This window comes from Montipora foliosa, chromosome 4, assembly GCF_036669935.1.
Source record: "Montipora foliosa isolate CH-2021 chromosome 4, ASM3666993v2, whole genome shotgun sequence".
NCBI lineage: Eukaryota > Metazoa > Cnidaria > Anthozoa > Scleractinia > Acroporidae > Montipora > Montipora foliosa.
In genome coordinates, this window is record NC_090872.1 from 39844600 (window position 1) to 39850389 (window position 5790).

At 40.7% G+C, this 5790-nt stretch overlaps 1 pseudogene; it reads left to right on the top strand.

Moving 5' to 3' along the window:
* The first annotated feature begins 2621 nt into the window (after window positions 1-2621).
* LOC138001333 (uncharacterized) lies at window positions 2622-5142 on the top strand (annotated as a pseudogene).
* Window positions 5143-5790: the final 648 nt, after the last annotated feature.

Consider the following 5790-nt stretch of genomic DNA (forward strand, 5'->3'; position numbering starts at 1 on the left):
TCCTTAACGAATTCCTTTTTCGTTTCCCGCCTAATTCTCCTTCCCCTTCTGCTTCTCCCCCTCGTTTTTGAACTGCAGACAGTTCATTATTTTTCCTCTGTACTTTTTTTCTCATCGGACTTCTCTCAGGCGAAGAGACTGACGTGGGAAGACATCGCCTGAATCTGTCCTCTCCACATGAGGCCGTCTCCTGATCATCGTTAAACAAAATTCTTGCAATAAACGAGTACAACTGATGTAAAGTCCTTATTTTCCGTCCACAAGCCTTACAAACTCGGTCCGATTTGCTTTCACTCTGTTTCACTGTCAACCCTACATTTTCGCACAGATTGGCGAGGACAACACCGATTGAATCTTTTTGCTTCGAAGGTTGAAACAAATTTTCTGTTCCAATATGGCGGGCCTGGCTTCCGTATTGAACCTTAAAGTAACAATCACAGAGTCTACAGAATTCCTTTAACGAAGGCAAAAGAGCTTTTCTTCCGCGCCCGACTTTTTCTTTCGGTGTTACCGACATTATTTTCATCTGTTCCCAGGAACGCGATCATATTTGCCGTGAAAAACTTTACGCTAATTATTGATTGACAGTATGTCATTTTTCAGCCAATGGTATTTCCCTTCTCTCAGTGGAAGTGGAAATGAAATTTCTTGTGTGATCGTTGCAAGCTCTCCATCTCTCACCCCCGCCCCAAGCCTCTCGCGGCTCGCCTCACCGCTTGCGCCCGATAATCTCGCGCGGAACCCCAACAGAGAGCTTACTCGCAGGCTATTTTAATTCCGAAAAACGCCAAAAACTGTAACCCCCCCCCCCCCCCCCCCTTCAACTCAAACTCAAGTCAACTCCGTAACTCGATGAATAGCCGATCCCAGACGTTTGCATTCATCGAAACCTTGAGTTGGTCACGATTCATAGCTCTAACCCACGACAAAACATCATTGTTATTCCTGGCGGGTAAATTCTTAATATTCCAACGTAAGGAAGAATCTTTTGCTTTTCTGGGTACCTTCGATCGTTGTGACAACCCTATACCAGGAGCCATAATCAGGGATCCCTGACACATACACACGTAAATACAACTGAAAAGGCTTTATTGAGTTACGTCCTCCAGATTTATTCCTATTTTTGTAATATTATGAGACCGTTTCACAATAAACCTTACGCAAGCAAGGAAGTTAATCAGCAAATCTTATCTCATATTTCACTGTTATTCAAACAAAAACTTACACTTGTTACGTGTCAACATTGCCTAAATCAATTTCTGATAAAACTGTCTCGAAAAAGGCGTTGATCTCTCTCCAAAATCGTTTTTTACACGTCGAATAAGTTTCCGTCATACATTTTCTCAAAGCGATCCCAGAACCCTTTGCGTAGAAAGTACGGATCCGATTACTGGCAACTGATTCATAAAGCTGAAGCGAACTCTTGACCCTTGGTACTTGTAGACAGTTTTTGTCGTCCTCTTTAGTTCCTATGTTTCTCCGCTTGTGCTCAAGATACTGTATGTAACAATGCCACGGATACATTTGCAAGTTAAGGTGATTCCCTAGTATTGCAATGCGCATCCTGTTCTGCGCATAACAGCGAAGGGCACTTTCGTATTCAGGCATGGCTAAGAGTCTTTCTGGGCAAATTTCTCGGCTTAGTTATGTTTTCTTTGTCTCACAAGTCTCAACGAATATTTCTAAACAAAACAATGTTTAAATTTAACAGTAAAGACTCGTAGCCATGTGTGAATATTGATATATCGAACGTGGCCAAAAACATTTCAAAATGGCGAACTTGCGTGCGGGAACGTTCGCTAGAAAGAAGAATGGCCGTTTTCAGAGCACAGCAGTAAAGAGCAAAACGAGAATTTTTTTAGACTCTCGCAAAACGAAAAGTCGAGTGATAGCCTTGATGATGCTAAATTGTCATGTCAGTCCGAGAGTGAAAGTAAAACCGCGCTATGACCGGCTATCGGGGAGGCGTTTTGTCGAGGGGTCGAGCTTGGTTTTCTTTCTGTTTCCTCCTAAACGAGGTTGGTGACCTATCTTTTTCTTGGCATAAGTTTATTATCTTACTTCTCCTCTTTGTGCTGTAAAAAAAAATTTAAAAGTTTACGTCAGAAAAAAAAGTTACAGGGAAAAAAACTATTCGTAGCTAGCACTCGTGGACACAAAATGGTCTAGTCGAGATCACGCACCCGAGGAATATTTGTAATCAGTGCCTTTTTAAGACGTGTGCTTGTGCCATAAAACCATCCTCGGAGACCCAGGGGCAGATCGCGAGGTAAGGGAAGTGTAAACGAGCGAAAGAAAATGGCGACGAAGAAAAGCATAGTATGGCCAGAAGAGCCCCTGGCGACAAGTTCTTACCAGACCAGTTCCAAACAGTAGAGGTCATAGACCGTATTCATAAATGGCGGCCGCGCGGAACAGCCTGGTTTCGAATACATGAGAACGAGGCTTGTTAGGCCAGCTAAAACTTAAAGTGCACTTAGATTTGTATTATATTAAAGTTTCGAGGCGATAAATGCTACGCAAAAATATCCTGAAATCTTTATTTCTTGAACGATAGTAGCGGAAAAGATTCTATTAGTCTCTGTAGGCTTGGTAGGCCAGGGGTGAAATCAAGGGATGAAATGGCCTCTACAAGTCGAGATTCAGACTCGGTTATTCTTACCGAAGACGATATTCCGGGAGCTGCTTTGGCTGGAAGAAACCCTTCTTCACTAAAGAATGAAGAACTCAAGTTTTGGTTGCGATGCCGTAGCGATTCACTAAAGGGACTTAAGACGAAGGCACAGCTTATAAAGCGGTAAACAACATGCTGGCAGCTTTGTTGTACAGATTTGCTTTCAGAGATCAGGCACATATGATTTTGTTTCTGTAAAATTTAGAATTCCTTATCGACTACTTTGCAGTGTCAACGAGTATATTAAAAGTGGAATAGATAAGATGGTGATCGATCCTGATCCCGATGAAATCTACACGAAAAGAGAGGCAAGGGTCTCGAACATTTCAAAAGACACCGCTCCTTCATCAAGTGTGAAATATCCGAGCGATGGCTGGGGGAAGTCGCTTGAAAGGATGCTTCTTTCACAAGAGCTGAAATGAACCAGCACGTGGCAAATTCTGGAAAAAGAGTTGCAAATGCTGAGCATCATTCAATTCCGACCAATTTAAGGAAAGCTAAAACCTTTCTGGAGGACGAGTGCTTGAAGGAGATTGAGGCAAACAGTGATCAAAGGTTCTTTTATTTCAAGGCAAAGTGCTATCACAGTTTCAAGAAGAGTGAGGCCCCCCATGCTCTTCGTTTTGCTGTGTATTGTGTCCGGCCAAGTCATTCAAGCCATGTAAAGCCATGTAAAGCTGTTCATGTAAAGCTGGCAAAGTTGGTTACTGTAACCATGTTCTGGCATTGATGTTTAAAGCATGCAAGTTTAGTTTATTTGACAGTAAATCAACCGATGATTTATGCCAGGATGATGATGAGCAGCCGGATCTTGCATGCACTTCCCAGCTCCAAAAGTGGCACAAAAAGGGTCGTGGTGACAAAATATCTGCCCAACCGGTAATGGAAGTCACCATTTCCAAAACTAAACTTGATGAAACTAAGAGCAGAGAGGGAGTGAAATGTCTCTTTTATGATGCAAGAACTAATCCCCAACATGATGTTGAGGTCGAAAATGAAATTTAAAAAGGCCCTAAAGCAAATAAACCCCCAAATGGGCTTAGTACTAGTGGAAAGAGATGATTCTTCCATTAACAGTTGTGTGGAAACCAAATTTGGAGAAAGCCAGATTGGGTCATTTTTTAGTTATCAGTTGAGTCACACTGAGGCGAACTTCGTTGCTACTGTGGATATTTTATCAATGCCAAGAGAGGATGTCAGCGCAGACACTGAACTTACCTATCCCAGGTTTCCTCTGGACTCGCGCAGTGATTTTGTTTTGCCTAACAACTTAAATGTTGCTGAAAAAGCACTTGTTAGTTCCCTTGTTGTGGATGAGGCCATGATAAACAATATTGAGGAAGCAGTGGAAGAAGGAACGTAAATTTAGATTTACTGCTTCAAAATTTGACTTAATCTCAAAAAGGCAAAGGAATCATGAAAAATTTGCAGCTGACCTCATCAATCCGAAGCCGTTCACCTCAAGGTATGTCGAGCACGGTATTAAAAATGAACCCATTGCCATTGAACAATATGAGAAAATTATGTTTACCCGAAAGACCCCAGTAAAGGTTCTCAAGAGTGGTTTTGTTGTTTGTTTGGATATACCATTTCTTGGAGCCTCACCAGATGGCAGAGTTGTTGATTTTGGCTGTCGAAATCATTTTGGACTTGCTGAAGTGAAGTGTCCAGAGACAAAGTATCAAGTCACTCCACTGGAAGCATGTCAGGATCCAAACTTTTTTTGTGAGGCTGTTAATGGACAATGCAGACTTAAAAGGAATCATTCCTATTACACTCAAGTGCAAGGCCAGATGGGTGCTAGCAGGCGCGTAGCGTGGTCATTTTTTCAAGTACGCACAAGTACATATGATCTAGAAACCTAAGTAAACTGAGCAAAAAATACTGAGTTTATTTCTTGTCGAAATAGTTGTGTGAATACAAGCAAAGAACAAAGCGTCTTGCCGTTATTTTGAGCAAACGTGGCGCAAACAAAACATTGTTTTGGTTGTGCTAGAGTCACTGGAATTGTCAAGAACGTTCTCGGAAGGTCGCTCCTTTGCAACCTCGCCTTTTTGTTGCACGCTGGCCAAACAACACGGCATTGCTAGTGTCAAAAACATACAATGCAAAACTAGTTAGAACATGGTATAGCTTTTGTTTTAGTCTTTAGAATTTAATCAAAGTGGTGCTTTCATCACGAAATCTTGGTTGCGTACAAGTGAAACGTTCAAAATAGAAACAATTGCTAAAAATTTCAAAATTTTCTGGTCACTTCAAGTACGCACGTGCGTATATGCGTATAGGACGCTACGCGCCTGGCTAGTGGAGCCTCATGGTGTGACTTCATTGTCTACACAAAGAAGGGAATTTCAGTGGAGAGAATCCCTTTTGACGCCGCCTACTGGGCAACTCTGAAACAAAAGCTTGAAACCTATTTCTTTACCTATTTTATCAAAACTGCAGCTAGTGAATTTGCAAAATGCTAATCAGTCATTATGTAAACAAATTCTAGGCACTGCAAGTGCATTTTATTTATATACATGTACATAATTGTAGGTTTAGCTTACTGCTTGGTCAAAAATAATTATTATGAACCAGTGAAGCCTTTAAAGCATTTACATACATGTAGTGATCACCATCTATTTTCTCCTGGCAGTGTAATACTTAAACAAGCCCAAATCATGAGAATAAAGGGATTGATCACCAAAGACAAAATTAATTGGCTTGGTTTTTCAAAGAACCTCTCACAACTGACAACTACAACACATGTAGGGAACCTACAGTGGTGAGGAGAATTTCTGTGATTATATTGAAGCTTTAAAAGTTGAGGAGAGTTGAAGAATATGATAAGAAGTATATTGTGTCATCCTTTTGAAAACAATGATAAGAACCTTATTTTTCAATTTTCAATATAATAGCTTACATAAAGACCTTAGCCTGAACTAAGAAAGTCAAAGAATTGTTATTTAGATTGTGTACATAGAATTAAAACTGGAATTGTGGGAACTCTGACAAGAATGATTCCAGTTAAAATTTGCATACAATCATTTGTTAGGACAGGTTACAAAAAACAAAACAAATTGTTCAATTGAGCACCATATTTTTCTTCATAGCATCTCTTTAGAAAAGGATAC